General features: G+C 36.1%; 1 protein-coding gene and 1 non-coding gene across 3 annotated transcripts in view; one reads left to right on the top strand and one right to left on the bottom strand.

The window, feature by feature from the left end:
- Positions 1 to 17,214, bottom strand: part of filip1l (filamin A interacting protein 1-like) — a 116,959-nt gene that overhangs the window by 14,465 nt on the left and 85,280 nt on the right. The window contains exon 1 of one of the 2 annotated variants that reach the window (XM_038280914.1): positions 9,779 to 9,908. The exons of the other annotated variant lie outside the window; for it this stretch is intronic. The gene's annotated coding sequence lies outside the window, so the exon portion shown is untranslated. Of the gene's footprint in view, positions 1 to 9,778; positions 9,909 to 17,214 lie in introns of those variants that run through there. 2 annotated transcript variants of the gene reach the window in all.
- Positions 13,986 to 14,057, top strand: trnae-uuc. The gene has a single exon. It is a non-coding gene; the product is annotated as a tRNA-Glu (tRNA).

The following is a 17,214-nucleotide window of genomic DNA, read 5'->3' as shown; positions in this document are numbered from 1 at the left end:
TTCATAGATCACATTCTCTTCACTTCAAGCGTAATCCAAACCATCACTCCCGACATGGACATGCACCAGTACAGCTTTGTTGTTAACGCAGATGCAGACCAATAGGAATGGGTTTACGCTCCTCCATGCAAAGAAAAGCCCGCCCCCGAAGGTAAATGGTATGAAATGCAATTTGAAAAGAATCCAGTTTAAGAAACTCATCTCAAGAACAGATACTTGATAAACACCATTTATAAATATTAAATGTAATTTTTTATGTAATTTATGTTTTTGTCAAACTTCAAACAAAAAAACTACTTTTCTGAAAACAGGAAAGTTACTGCCACACATTTTTTTCCACTTAAAATACAAGTTTAAAACATAAAATTTGAAATTTAATGTCTGGTTTGAATTTTTTTTTTTTTTTTTTTTGCAAAATGTTTCTTTTTAACTTGCAACAACAATAGAACAGAATTCAGTCTATACCATCCTAACATACGTGCTATGTATAGTATCACAAAGTGAAAATAATAGTCTGTCTGATTTCATAACTTGAACATTAAATAAAGTGTTATTATCCCACTCAGTGCCTCCGTAGCCATATTACCAATAACTCTTTTACACTTACCTGAGTCATGTTTGGGAACCTGTTTTCTAATTCACTCAAATTAAAATTAATGAATTAAAATAAATGAATAAAGTAGTTCTCTTACTTGAGTCAAATTTAAGTTACTCTACTTACCTGTCAAAAATTATTTATTTGGTTTCAAAAAGGGCTGCATCTCTTTGATACAAAGCCTAGATGGCAAAATACCTATAAGGCACACCTAATATAATCTGGATGAGGATGGGGCCTAAGCGTTACTGCTGCTGAAGGTGGTTCCACAAGCTGTAAAGTTATATAGAGCATAGATAATATTTTTAAAGACTTTAGCAGCATGAGGTCAGATAGGTTTGGTGGGAAAATTGAATGTAGAAGCATAGGAGACTTAGAAATCCAGGTCAAATGACTCAAATCACTAATAGATATAAAAACCAGAAGAAAGTTGAGCTGTTTGTAATAATAAAAACAGTTTAGAGTTTACTTGTGAGTATGGGTAAATTTAAGAACAAGGTAAAGTAAAAATTAGAGCGATCTTAGTAAAAGTTGCAAGGAAACAAGGAGAAATCTTCTGTTGTTTAAAACGTAGCATAAGCAACTTTATCTGATAGTTTAGTTCTCAATGCTCAATGTGTGATGTCTGTCGGAGCCGCAGCATGTAACCTTGGTCAGGGCTGCTGCCGCATGGCTCATATATCCCCTAAGGGGATCCGCTGCCAGGCATTTTAACAACGATAACCCCCCTGGCATGGAACAACCCAATAATTGAGGGGTTCCTCTAGAGCATGCCCCCGCCACTGCCACCCTCCCTGTTTCTTTCCCTTTTTTTTCCTCCTTAAAATTACCGGAATTCCCCTGCTCTACAGAGTTTAAACGAAAACCTCCTAAAAAGGTCTGTGATACATGACGTCAGCAATGTGGGTCTTTTATAAGCACTGCAGTGTCATGTGTCTTAAACAAGACATCCAAATGAGAATATAACAACAAGAAAGGTTGGGATTAACATAACATACGGACAGACGGATACCTCAGTTTACTTACATACATACATACATACATACATACATACATTGCCAAAAGTATTTGCTCACCTGCCTTGACTCACATATGAGCTTAAGTGACATCCCGTTCCTAATCCATAGGGTTCAATATGACGTCGGTCCACCCTTTGCAGCTAGAACAGCTTCAACTCTTCTGGGAAGGCTGTCCACAAGGTTTAGGAGTGTGTTTATGGGAATTTTTGACCATTCTTCCAGAAGCGCATTTGTGAGGTCGCACACTGATGTTGGACGAGAAGGCCTGGCTCTCAGTCTCCGCTCTAATTCATCCCAAAGGTGTTCTATCGGGTTGAGGTCAGGACTCTGTGCAGGCCAGTCAAGTTCATCCACACCAGACTCTGTCATCCATGTCTTTATGGACCTTGCTTTGTGCACTGGTGCACAGTCATGTTGGAAGAGGAAGGGGCCAGCTCCAAACTGTTCCCACAAAGTTGGGAGCATGGAATTGTCCAAAATGTCTTGGTATGCTGAAGCATTCAGAGTTCCTTTCACTGGAACTAAGGGGCCAAGCCCAGCTCCTGAAAAACAACCTCACACCATAATCCCCCCTCCACCAAACTTTACACTTGGCACAATGCAGTCAGACAAGTACCGTTCTCCTGGCAACCGCCAAACCCAGACCCGTCCATCAGATTGCCAGATGGAGAAGCGCGATTCGTCACTCCAGAGAACGCGTCTCCACTGCTCTAGAGTCCAGTGGCGGCGTGCTTTACACCAAGGCATCCGACGCTTTGCATTGCACTTGGTGATGTATGGCTTGGATGCAGCTGCTCGACCATGGAAACCCATTCCATGAAGCTCTCTGCGCACTGTTCTTGAGCTAATCTGAAGGCCACATGAAGTTTGGAGGTCTGTAGTGATTGACTCTGCAGAAAGTTGGCGACCTCTTCGCACTATGCGCGTCAGCATCCGCTGACCCCGCTCCGTCAGTTTACGTGGCCTACCACTTCGTGGCTGAGTTGCTGTCGTTCCCAAACACTTCCATTTTCTTATAATACAGCTGACAGTTGACTGTGGAATATTTAGGAGCGAGGAAATTTCACGACTGGATTTGTTGCACAGGTGGCATCCTATCACAGTTCCACGCTGGAATTCACTGAGCTCCTGAGAGCGACCCATTCTTTCACAAATGTTTGTAAAAACAGTCTGCATGCCTAGGTGCTTGAATTTATACACCTGTGGCCATGGAAGTGATTGGAACACCTGATTCCAATAATTTGGATGGGTGAGCAAATACTTTTGGCAATATAGTGTACATACATACATACATACATACATACATACATACATACATACATACATACATACATACATACATACATACATACATACATACATACATACATACATACATACATACATACATGCAGCTACACCCTGTGTAGGTTGACAGTCTGGCGCAGTGCAATACAAAGACACACAAAGACACATAGTCAAGCACACACACACTCACACCTAAGACAACTGTGAGAAACCAATTAATGTAACGTCATGGTTTTGGACTGTGGGAGGAAGCAGGAGTACCTGGAGAGAACCCACGCATACACAGGGAGAACATAAACACTCCATGCAGAAAGACCCCGGGCCAGGAACTGCTGCAAGCCACCAGTGCTACCACACTACCATTGTGCAGCCCGGAAATAACATCCAGTAAAATGTTATTTTAAATATAAGAATAACTTGTCATCTTTTTAGCCCTTAATGCATAGTGTTGCATATTTAATCAAAATCCTGCAAAAAGAGCACATGCATAATAAATACTCTTACTAGCAGTCTTACAAGTAATTTTGAAAATTTTATGCATACATTACTGTTTGCTAAATAACTTAGATTAGCACAGTCATGAAAATGTATAATTTGGTATGACCTTAGCTCAAATAGAATAAGTTTGAATAAAATTGGTGACCAGAGGTCCCCAATTTCTGGGGAAAGGTGGTCCAAAATGGGGACTGTCCCCGGAAATTGTTCACAGTCCCTTCATCGGAAATGTCCCAGATTTTACAGTTTTATGAATAAAGCGGAAAATGTTGTGTGTAGACTATTATTAAGGCAGAAACAGCACTTGAGCATGTTGCACACAGAAAACGCTGTTTTATTTTTTAAATTAAAAAAAAAAAAAATTATTTATTTATTTTTCCTATGTGCTTTGTTTCTGTTTTATCTTCCTGTATTTTAATCATGTAAAGCACTTTGCATTGTCTTTGTGCTGAATTGTGCTATACAAATAAATTTGCCTTGCCTTTTAGCTGATTGGCAGGTGTTAATGTATAGATGAGAAGCAGAGGGCACCACTTTTAAGACAGATGAGAAAGAAGTAAAAGGTTATTATCACAACTGGTTGCAGCTAATGGGGTGCTGCTTTGTGTTATAGTTAGCCTGTTAATTGGTTCATTTGATTTGGTTTGGGCTGATCATTGTGATAAATGTTTGGTTTGTGCCTAGCTTTATAAAAAAAAAGGGCTTTTTTTTGCTAAAGATGAAGAGACCCAAAATAGACTCAGATGAAAATAAACAGAATGATTGAAAACTCCTTGTAAGACGCAAATCTGGTATGGTGGTTTGAAAGGTATCAACAACGGTTCACCATAAGATGTTTTTAGAATCCATTGATGACCTTTAGTTTATAGTTTCAGATAGTTAGTTATTGTAAGTAGGGTTATACGGTAAGTTGTTTTGCTGTTTTATGGTTATGATTTATGAGCACAGACTTCTAGGCTTGCATCCAATTATCTACTAATCAATTTGGATATATGAATGTTCCTCATCATAAAAAATATGAGGCAGTAACAGGAAAATTAAATGAGACAAGATCTGCATGATCTGAGAATGATGGAGGAAGAGATAACCACCTGTATAACGTTCATTTTTTTATGTATGTTTTAACTTGTCGATCCAAATATTGTAGTGATTAGCCTTTTCAGTATCTAATCAGATAAAAAAATAATAACAATAGTGATAATCATCATCATAATCATAATATGTATGATCAGATTATACCGGTGTTATGACCCATCATATACTATGACCAAAGTGTCTGCTGTAATGGAGTCTCCTCACAAGTCTGTTATCTACTGACCCTAAAGTCACTTTACTGGATTCATATCTAAACCTAAAGAAGTTTATGGTTAAATACATGTAGCGCCTCCTTGGGTCACAATGCATGATGGGTCACACATTTTGTTGCTTCATCTGGTGTGTGAAACAGGAATCTTGCTTTAACTGTTAAATTGTAAGTATTCATGTTGTACATACTGTTGTTTGGAAGGGATTTTGATTGTATTATGTCTCTGTTTTAGATTAATGCTGGATTGATAGAAGAGGAGAGGAAGAAGATTATAAGACTGATAGAAAGAAGATTAAATGAGAGCAGAGGAAAATTGGAACATTGATGGATAGGTCAGTTAAAGTGAAGGAAGAAAAATCTGCTTAAAAAGAGTTAAACAGAGAGCAGGCAGAAGTCAGAAGAGATCTAGAAAGAAAAGAAGATGGAGAGGGAAGAAGACAGAGAAGACCAATAAACACTGCTGATTGATTCATTTTATTAATCTTAGAAAATACTAGCAGTATGGAGAGGCACATCCCTGGATTTCACAATAGATTTTTTGGTTTAAATTTTAATAAATATGGAAAAATAAATAAAGGGATCACTGTCCCGGTTTTCTAAATGAATTTTGATGTTACATACTTCTTTTTATCTATGTGCTAGAAATGTCCCCAGATTGGATTTCAGAAATCTGGTCACCTTAGAATAAACACATGTTTACAGCTACATAGACATTTATAACCATTTTACAAAAAACTGTTTGTTAATTCTTTTATTTTAAGTCAGTACTCTTTTTATTACGTTGCCAGTTGATTCAAGAGATGACTGCTGGATATGAAGTCAAAATTTTACTCTTGAAGAGAACAGCTTTTAGACTAAAGATGCTTTGCTAAACAGGAAGAAAGCAGAAATGTCTAAACAGGCTTTCCCGAAAAGTATCCTGTCAAGGGGAGATGACTTTCTCTGGTTTGTTCCTCTATCGAAGTGACAAAAGTTGCGGATGACCGCAAAGAAACAACAACAACAAACAGTTCCACACAGGTGTAGGAGAGAGACCATAATCTTATGGAAACATGGAATCTTATGGTATTTAATCTGCACTCATTAAAGCTTCAAGTTTGGCCAACAGTTAACATAAATGTGTTTTAAATTAAAATGCTGATATGACTATTTATTATGTGCCCAGAATTATTAACTATAGTTTCACTCTTATACAAATACTTTTGGAAACTTCTGTATATTCAGTCAGTTCTTCCTTTGTAAAGCTGCTGTATTCATACTTTTTCTCTCCCTTCTTTAAAAGTAACTCCCAAAGTTGGGGTTTTCTAGCTACTAGCTACTTCTAGATCAAGAATGGGGTCTTGAGATCCTCTGCAAATATTAAAATAAACAATTAAAATATTACTGATGAGGCATATTTATGTTTTAAAGATATGAATGTACCACTTAGGAAAAAACTAAACTTAATATATTGATTGTTAAAGCAATACGTTGGGTCCTGGTTCTATTCTGGCTCTATTTTGTGAGTCAGATGACTAAATATTTGGACCCTCTATTATAGAAAAAGATGCAAACACAATTTTTGTAAATCAAATACAATGAAAAACAAATACATACAAAAAGTATATTATAAAGTAGACATTGTAATATAACAATGTAACTGCCTATTCAGTGACTCTGGTTTAGATTGGTGCATTTGCAATTTTTTTTTCCTTTTTGCTAATTTTCTGTATTATTTATTATATTAAAAGATTACAACCTAGAAATATTTAAACCTAAAAAGATTACCTATAATATTTTGGTTGAGAAAATTCTGTCAATATGTCACCTTGAACATATAAAATATGAATTTGCTATAAATTAGTAATCAACAATTTTACTAAAAGTATAATTTTCTAACTTCTTCTTGCATCACATTTTAAACTGTTAATGGTTATGCCATACAACTACAAATACAAGAGAAAGTTTAGGTATGCTTGTGTAGGCCTTTAATTTTTAAATTTTACTTAATCAAGTCTTTGAAAATTTCTTTAAATGTCCGAAAGTGGAGTTTTCCATTTTCCTGATGTTTTTAGTAAGTGTTTCTTTATGGTAACTTAAGTTTGTTGTGTTCATATATTGCTGTGATCATAAACCACCGTGCAATTTGCACCCTCCTTGCTCAGAGAGAAAAGTGCTAAAAATGCTGCTTTTTAAACAGACCTCATATACGCAAACATGGGGTTGCTAAGGATACTCTAAAACAAACACATCTCTGGGGTAAACTTGCCTGTAATCACTATTTACTCAACCTCTTATCTCAGTCCCTGCTGTTATGGTGGTGATGTCATTGTCGAAAATAGAAGCAGAAAGGCTTTTGTCCCAAAGGAGGACAGGAGTTGCTACTGATCGTTTTTTTCTTTATACGTTTTCAGCCAGATACTAATCCTGTCAATGTCATTTTTGGACATTAATGAAGTTATTTTTCCTAAATAAAGGTGGTGGGGTGTGTTTTGTGGATTATAAATAAAAAAGAAAAATCAAAACCTGGCCAGAGGGTGCTACTATAATGAAAGTTCAAGCAAGGAGGAAATAAAGTTAGAGGAAGAACTACTAGAGAATAGAGATAGAATGAAACAGAATGAATAAAAGTAGTGTCTATGTCTTCTAGCAGTCTAAGCCTAAAGCAGCATAATTAAAGAGATAGCTCAGAATAACCTGAGACATTCAAACTTCAAACTTTATCCCAGAATGGCAGAGCCCAAACATGAGTATAACTGGGTTCTCGTGAGTTTAGCCCAAAAAGGAAATGGATTCTAATATATGAATATAATAGAAATATCGTACTTCCCAAGCACATGGTTTTAAAAATAGATTCAAAATTCTAAATAAAAATGTAACATTCCATACAAGAAAATGTTTGTTACCCTATGATCTTTATGAAGGTTTATTAACAAAAAATTGGGCTCTTGACTGCAAATGTTCAAAGTTTCTGGGGCTCCAGACATTTCTTATGATGTGAAAAGTGTAATGGTACTCTGGATTTTAAAGATTACTGACACTTGGACTAGAATATGCAACGAGCGTCTGACCTGGGAAGCCCAAAGCAGTTAAACCGAGTTCCTCTCATATTTAAATTGTAACATAGAGCATAGTACAACTCCTTACTAACAACTCTGTTGATTTTCAGCTCTGTAAAAATAAAAAACCTGACAGCCACCGTGGGTTTTAAAAATGTCAAGGACAAATAATTTTCATGGTGTGATTTGATGGGTTTGTGGCTTCAACTGGACTGTTTTTTGCTTTTCTTTAAAGATATTAAATTTCCCCCTCCTGTTAGCTCAACATTAGATCCTATCATAAAAGGGAAAAAAGGAGCATCCAGCCTGCAGCAGCAGGTCTAACCAACAGGATTCCCTCGCCAAAGGACTGGAAACTGTGGCTCAGCTTATTGCCTAAATCTGCCCTGCATGTTTCACCACAACTGGTTAGGTCATGTATGTACGGCTTTATGCAGTGACTATTTCAGAGGGATAATGATTCATATTGTGAATCAGGCAAATATAAAGGTTCCCTCCTGAGGGCAAACAAAATGTCTAAAATATATTCCTTATATATTTATTCATTAGAGCATGAATGAATGATACAGCTCTTGAATTGCCAAAAATTCCTTGTCAGTTAAAAAATAAACAATTCAGTTCATCCAAAATGTGTAAAAAAAAAAACAATTAAGAACCATTAAAATGGCTGCTTATAAATTAGTAACTAAAAAGTCAGTATTTTAACCAGCAATGCTCGACGTATTGTTTGTGACACAAATATTGTTCTAGAATGTTTATTTAATTTAAAATGGATGCTAATAAAATATAAAAATTAATGAAAAAATAGAGTTAGTGAGAACATTTCTAAAAGTGAGTCTATTTGCACTTAATTTCAGCAGGTAAATAACGTAATCTTACAATGGAATGAGTATTTTTGCTGTAAAAATGAGACTATATATTATGCACTTCAGATAAGAATATAGACTTTTTAGTTCTTATTTTAAACATAATGGATCTTATGCCTTCGACAAATTGTTTTACTTATCCGCTCAATACAAGAAAAAATGCATTTGTTTCAAGATAAATTGAAATATAGATTTCAGTTTTAGCAGTCTGTACTCTGTGAAGTATTTCATACAAATCAAACAAAAGATGTATTTTGATTATAATAATTACAAGACTCCATTTGTCTTAATTTAATGTTTTGTTGTTGTCGGTGAAACCAACATTTTATAGTACACATTTTCCCAACTCAAGTAATTTGAATCTCTCAGGATTATCCGGTTACTGTTTAGAATTAAAACGCTTTATAATCTTTCATGTTAAATATAAATGCTAAATTTGACCTTTTCAAGAATTAAGTTGGATGAAAAAGTTTTGGGAAAACATGAAACGAATCACGAAAAGAAAACTACTTTTGACACTGAGTGGTGTGAAAACTCTTCACAAAAATCTGAAACCTTTCATGCTTTTCTTTTTTTTAATGAAAGGATAAACATATTTCTTTCATTTCTTTTTATAACCGCAACATCCTAAACTTTTAACTGAAATATTAGACCTCAGATAAGTGGTCATTTGCTAACATTTAGTATTTTCTACAGCCCCGTGAAAGAAGTGATCTAAAAATAAGTACAACTTTCTGTATAAGTGTATTTCACCATCATCAGAGCAGGTTAATAAAACTGTCTGCCAGTGGAATTTGTATTTTGTTCACCAAACTTAAAATAAGATATAAATGAATAAAATATGTTCTTTTCATAAGGTTATTTACTTGCAAAAATCTTTTACCATTGCTAATAATTTTATATTAAATCAAGATTCGGGAAACTTAATTTTAGTATAATTAAAAAGCTACTGGTCTCATGTCTTAGAACTAACTATTTTAGTTGAATGAGGTTAGGCATCCTTCCGATAGACTTGAAATTAAAGACGTTTCCCTGAAACAACCAAAACACTGCTTAAACTACACGCAAAAGCTAAATTTAATGGATTTAAACAAAATAATGATTATCAGCTTGCTTCAAGTTTTTCAATTTGTTATCCTGAATACATAAATAATTGCATTTATTTTGCCTACCTGGGTTTAAAGCTTTACCATGGGTTTATTATCTTGTGGACCCCTCAGCTCGTCCTCCGTCTATGGCTCTCACTCTTTGAGTAGCTGTAATGTGGGCATTCCTACAGATAGACCAAACAATATGTGCTCCCTGCCTGTAGACCATTACATCATCAGCATATCCTTATATGGGGCTTTTGCACTGCAGCTACTCACAAAAAGGGGGTGTGCTTGCTTTTAGGAGCCGCAGCTCGTGCTTGAGTGAGACAAACGTTTAACTGAAAGTTTCTGTAAAAGAGAGGGAAAGGTATTTCTTGACGTATGTCATATGTGAAATATCTGTCGGGGCTTTCTTTCAGTGCTCTGGAGGCAGGCTAGGAGGTGAAGAGAGATGAGAGGGTAGAGTTTCAGTGTTTTATTCTGGGTCCTGTCAAATCAAAGCATTAATGGAGTCAAAAGAGAAGGGAACTAAATTATCATTCTGTGAAGTTATGAATTAATTTGGACAAGGATATGTAATTAAAAGCGGTGTTCTTGTACAGTTTTACCGATTAGGGCAATTGGAAAATGCTAAAGTCTGAGCAAGCTACTATTAGGGCTGGTCTAATTGGAGCAGTTTGGATTGATTTCAAACATTACATAGTGAGAAAATAAGCTTTCTTATTTAATGTTTCGTACAGATTTCTGAATAGCCTGATTGCTGTGCAAAATTGACACAGTGAGACACAAACTCTAATGACCACAGTAGGGTTAGACCCATTTTCACTTGGTAAACATGATGTTTTTCTGTAGACATAGCATAGCTGAAGGCAGAGCGATTCCCCCGAGCATCGTAACAACAGTGGTTAGTTTTGTTAGCTTATATTATTTTTTTATTATGTATACATGTAAAGTTATCCCCTTTCCACGATTGGGATATAGTATTAAAAAGTAAATTTTAATGGATGGAACCAGGCTGGATGACCCAGTACACACTTTCTAAATGGATAGACAATCTAACGTTCTTCCCAGTGGCAGGAATGCACTTACCATTAAGAGGAAAATACACTGGACCTGTAACAGCGCATTAGCACAGTAAAGTGCCATTGGCTTGTTTTATCATGTAATTTTAAACTTAGATTGTAATTTAGGTTTTAAGTTCAGGCATGTATGCGCTCCTGTTTGGCCAGAAAGGAACTTGAAAACAAAATCTTCAATACAAAAGTATTAAAAAATCGTTGAAGATAGGCATGGATGAAGAAACTTCATCACTGAGTTGAACAAGAATGCAATCATTTTTGACATACACTAAGTGGTTGCCTGCAAATTTCTCCATACGTGTAGTATGGCTCATGAAGTTGTTGCTTTTTTGGACACATTAATTATGTTTTTGATTAAAATTCTTTTGCTAAACCAGAAAGAGTGTAATTTTACTTCACGTGTGCAAAAATGATCCAGGAAGAAAGTGGCAAAACCAAAAAAATTTGACAAAGGGTCGAGAAAAGAGGAGAAAAGTAGAGAAAACGTAGCTGAAAAGAAGTGCCCTAAAGGGTAAGGAAACAAGGAAATCAAGAAGCTGCACCTTTAAGTTAGCAATTGTGACTGGTATCTTCACAACATGAGCAGCTAATAGTAGGAATAATGATGACAACACCTGTTGGGGAGGGTCTGTCATGAACAACTAGTTTGTATGAGTACTGTAATAAGTAGGCCTAAATCTTAGTCCTATACATGACAGGTAATTTTTTAACCTCTTAAACCCCCACCTGGTCGCCGGCGACTCGGTGGGGGTTAAGTGGACCTTAAGTGGGGCTAACAATTCAGAATGCATAAAATTCGACCGCTTAAATTTTTACCAGCAGGTGGAGCCATTGTGCGCAGCTCCAAGCTAACACCAAAAGTTCAAAGCCCCACAGCTCTGGAACTGTTATAGCTAGAGGTCTGAATTGTTTTGCATTTGTGGTCGACATGATGTAGACCAAATATAATACAATAAAACCTGCCTTTTCTCAACAATGTCTTTATTACTGCTGTTGGAAAAAGACCTATCATTTCCGAGAATAATAAACAACTTTGAGTCATGTTTGAACTGATGCAGGTTGGTCTGTGTTCTAGTCACCCAGTTTTAATTTATATATTAGGAAACTAGACGGTGTTAGCTTTCAAATAATGTATTGCACATGTAATTTGGGCTAAGTTATTTCCTTTTCCATTTGGGTATGCAAAATAGGCAAGGATTACCCAAAATGAGGTGGATATTAAGAGGTTTAGTAAGTCTAAAATTTTGTTTATTTTTGCTTGAGGATAAGAAATACTTTTTTTTTTAAGTGTTTCCTGTTTTTATTTGTATTGAATTTCCAGAAAAAGTTCAGGCCTTGGGGGCTCCTGTAAGTCAGTGAATATGGATCTTCTCATTGCAACATGTACCGAGGCCACGACTCACAATGGGCTATATGCCCAACTCCACTTCTTCCTAAACTTCAGCCAGCTCCTTTGTTTCCTGTCTTTTATTACTGAGCAAAATTATATAATTATTTGTTTGGTACAAATATATAATTTCCCATCCTATCCATCTGTTGTCTGTTCCTGCTTAACCAGGCAGTGTTTGGTTACTATTATTGAAAACAAAGGCTTGCATAATCCAAGTCTACTCGCTATCTGTTTTGTAATGATTAAAACTTTTGTTGTTTAAACAACACAGGAGTTTTCCACATGGTCAATGGAAAATAGATGAGAATACAAATAAACTTCTGACTTCAAATCTGCCACAGTTCAACATGTGCAACTGCCTTATTATGACTTTTTTAATATTGGAAAGAAACATGGATTGTAGATACATGACATGTAGATACAGACATTGGTTTTTAAAAGCACAGGTATATAAGCAGGAATTGAGGGTATATGGTTAAAATATAGTTTAACTGAAAATCCACAAAATAAAGACACTTATTTCCTCTTAAGCACAGGGACAAAATGCTGTGAGCTTTGGTTGTCATGTTGAATTAAATAATACAGTTAATTTTTCCATGTAACATCCTTTTTAATGACAATCTAGTGTTATTACTGCTGTCCAGCTAGCTACAAAAGAAATTATTGAAACAATGAAGCAGAGATAAGTAATAAAGGAGAAATGCTACCAAAATGTTATTCTTGACAGGGTTCTGCCCTCTGTTTAGTTTATTTCTGGTTTCTTTTTTATTATACATCTCTGTAGTTCCTTTCTGTCAGTTTGGTATTTCTTTAGTAACTCTCTGTTGCCCCCTTGTGCCTGTTCCATTCCCCGTGGCTCCCTTCTAGCTAGTCCTATTCACATCTGCTCCCTATCAGCTCATTAGCCCATCCTTTGTTCTGTTTCCCATATATACACCACCTCTGCAGTTCCTACTCGCTGGTTTCCTGTTGTTTTGTTGGTTCCTGATCTCTTGCTTCCCACATGAAATTTCCCTGACGTTTAATGGATTTAGTTTGGTTTTCTGTAAATTAGAATTTTACTGGATTTTTGCCTCAGTTGCCTGATAGTTTGTGATGTTATGATATGAGCCGAGGTGTGATTCATTTAAAGGAGGAGCAAAATTGATGACATCCAAAGCCTTTTTACCATGATACCACCTGACCATTTTAGGAAGTGGTTCAGACCCTGTGAGAACTTCAACAGGCTTTTAAACAGCCTCACTACTCAGTTCCCCATCAGAGTGGCTGTCAGTTGGATAGAGTTTAGATATATTCTAAGAATAGATTGGTTAGAAAAACCACCAATCTAGTTGGTTTATTCTATTTTGGTTAGATTAAACAATTTAATGACCAAAATCTGATCAGACCACTGGTTACAGTTTTAAAGTTAGTGTTAAGTAGTATTGCTTTTTTTGTAAGAAGTTACCATTGCTAGTGGCGTCAGCTGTAAGACATTGACTTCCACCCCTGAGGTTGTTAGTTTGAGGTCCACCTCAGATTTTTAAAGTTGTGATAATATTTAACAAGTATTTTGGCTAATGTGACTAGTTTCTAATAGTTTGCCCTTGAAAAAATACTGTATAGATTGGGTAAAAACACTAGATTGGGTGGTTTAGCCTAAAGATTGGTTGAAAAACATAACTTCTGGAAGTTCCGGAAGTCTCCATGATATAGATAGTTGATCACAGATGCCTGCGAGTTGGATAAATTATCCTGCACCTGTCCAAAGTGATGCTCTGTTCAACCAGCATTCTGGGCGACTGTTTGTGAGAGAGCTGATGGCATTAGATCAATAACTTCCCATATGGTCTAGCGGTTAGGATTCCTGGTTTTCACCCAGGCGGCCCGGGTTTGACTCCCGGTATGGGAATGCTTCTCCTTTGGGTGAGTTGGCCTAGTGGTTAGCACAAGATATCCCAATCTTAAGTGACTTTTCATCAGCCTCGAATCCCCCCAACAGTCTTCATTATCCATGAATATGAATCCCTTTTCAGATGTAAATGCCCCATTATCGCTGTGGCTGGAGAAACAATCCACCCCTTTCAGTTTTAGCTCAAGTCTCTCTCTTTGAGTGTTTTACCTGAGAGTAGGGGGGAAAAATCATATTTGTAATTAATTATAACAAGCTATACGTCATTAGTGTCGCCAACACCGCAATGATTTCAGTGGAGCCACCACCGCAGCGATCAGACAATAACTGATCTGTAAAATGAAAATAGCTGCATGAGCTGTAGAAAGCAACAATATTTACACAACAATGACCATTTATGCAATAATGACCATTATTTATTTGGGGGGAATATAACTCAAGCGATCTCTCCTCTCTCTCTCCTCCGCTGCAGACACTCAAACAGCATCGTGAAACTGCAGTAAAGTTGGAAATATATTCACAGATTCAGATTTTCTGGATTAATAACTCGTCGGCAGATGATTTTTTCAACAAAACAGACACCTTTCCACAACCAGAGCAAGGCAGACAGTGATCTACAACCGTAGTTTCCTCAAAATGAGTCTCCTATCGCGCTGGGAGAATTACATTGGCCCCTATGGGGAGCTCGCTGCTCCAAAAATGTTCCGTCTGCAAGTTGCAACATTTTTCTTTGTTATTATAAGCATATAATAGCCAATATTTATACTATAGATCATTGTAGTGCCTCCAAACTTAGATAACCTCATCTAGTTCACACTACAACTGTTACTTTGGAAAAATGTGCTAAACTTTATTTTTTTTTTTTCATGATTATTATAAGCAGGCCAGGTGTGCAATCTTTGCAACAGGAACCACAGCACTGAGCGTTGTGTGCGCTGCACAAAGTATACCTGTCACAAATGCAGAAAGGACTCACCTTGGATTTGTAAAAACTGCTAAATGGGACAATTGTAGCTTCATATGTAGTGCTTTTCCTTAGGTGGAATAAATGTTACTCCGTTACTGAAATCATACCGTGTGTCATTCTCTAAGCTGAAATGTTGAATTACATGAAAAGGCAAGAACAGACAAAATACAATTATTCTCTAAGTTGTTCTTTCTTTTAACATAGTGAGCTTTGCAATATAAATCAGTCTATTGGTGAATGGACAATATAAATAGGCTCTGCCATGCCTTGTTGGAAAAGCATGGTTATGACCTGTTCTCAGCTCAGGAACTAGGACCCACACAATGGCAGCCCCAAGGGGATATGTTAAATGAAGAGAAGTAATTTTCCTCTGGGATTATTAAAGTATAAGAAACAAACAAAGAAAAAAATTAAGTTTGGGGTTACTCTCTGGCAGTCACCTAGTTGCCACTTAAAGCTGTGCATCCCATGGTGAGGAATGATGACACCGTGGCAAGGTGCACTGTATGTTGACGTCCCATGAAAAACAGAAAGCACAACCGATGTTCAAGGCTACAAGATTGAAAGTATTAAAAATAAAAGACCGATACTGTTCTGTTTTGTGTTTTTACTGAAATTACTGTTAGTTAATAAACAGTTTTTGAGAAGTTGCTGGCCTTAAGTGTGTATGTATGGGGCACGGTATGGATCCGTTGTCTCCGGGGGGGCGGGGGTATGGGGATAAGCATCTCCTTGAAATTAGTTTTTTGAACTTGGGATGTCTGTAACTTCCAACCTGATTAAAACCAAAAACTACGGAAAAACAATTATGTTTGAATAAAACTGACCAACCCCTTTTATTTGGCTTATCATTGCCCAATTTGCACAAACACTTTCACTGTCTGTTTCAACTTATTTCACTATAATGGCAGAAAAACGATGTACATTTTTTTCTTACATTTTAAACAAAAAACCTTACAAAGGATTTTATCATAAACACCAATCATTAACAATTTTAAAGGAACTTAAGATGGGGGAAAAAAACAAGAAAAAAACTATTAAAAAAAATCACACATTATATTACTAAAAGTTGTTATGCACTCCACCAGTAGGTGGTAAAATGTTCACATGAAGCCTCATGAACTGTGGGGATCGTTGAAGCAATTTGGCCAAATGGTTCAAAGCCTCATGAAGCTTCATCTCACCATCACCACACTAGTCCTTAATTAAATCAGGAAAACTAATCTCTGCATTTGGGTCCTCAAAGCTTCCACCCAACCTGACAACTGTAGTGTTGATAAAGGAAAGAATTTGATTAAAAAAAATGATTAAAAATAAAATCGGTGTCTCTGTTAAGGGAAGAAACAGTTGTTTTGCCTTGCAACATGGTTAGCTGTTATGGTACCTAGACACTTGGAACAGTAAAGCAAAAGCAATTTTTCATATTTAAGAATGCTAACAAAATATTGGAGAAACCTCACATCAGGAGGAGGATTAAGATTAACTGTATCACCTAGCATCCATATGGAGCTACCTGCAAAGTTTTAGAAACTGAGGACAATAAAGCAGAGAACAATTTTTCATATTAATGAACGCTTGCAAAAAAATATTGTTAGCTAAAGCTTTGATCAAGACGATTTCAATAAATGGATAACCACATGTTATGTTATGTTTCTATCTTTCTTTACAGAAAAAAATTACAAAACTTAGATAAACTATATTTCTGTTTATGGATAAAAAAAACATATAACATTGCTACATAGCTTGCTTCTATGAAAATTTTTAACTTGAAACAATAAGTTGCAGCAATGTTTCATATCCAAGGATGCAAACTAAAAAAAAACATTGTAGGAGAAAGCTCAGATCAGGGGGAGGATTAATACAAAAGATAACCCGATCTTATGTTTCTGTTTGCATATAACCTAGCATTGCTACACAGCTACATTCCAAAATTAGAAGACAATAAAACAGAAAACAATCTGTTTTAAGTCTTAATGCTGCTCCAAGATATTGTTAGCTTAGCTGAAGCTTATTCATACATTGAAAATTATGTTCACGTGTCCTAGAACAAGTAAAATTAAACTTGTCAGCTTCACCTGTTTAACGTCCTATTTCCTTTTTTTTTTATTTAAACTATTATTTTGACCTTATCATGAACACTACTGGATTGTAGTCATTAACCACCAGTTTTTTTTTTTTATTTTTTTTTAT

The sequence above is a fragment of the Cyprinodon tularosa genome, unplaced genomic scaffold (genome assembly GCF_016077235.1).
Source record: "Cyprinodon tularosa strain WSP-4 unplaced genomic scaffold, ASM1607723v1 ctg166, whole genome shotgun sequence".
In the NCBI taxonomy this organism is placed as follows: domain Eukaryota; kingdom Metazoa; phylum Chordata; class Actinopteri; order Cyprinodontiformes; family Cyprinodontidae; genus Cyprinodon; species Cyprinodon tularosa.
The sequence above is the reverse complement of the archived record's forward strand: the minus strand, read 5'-3'. Positions and strand labels throughout refer to the sequence as shown.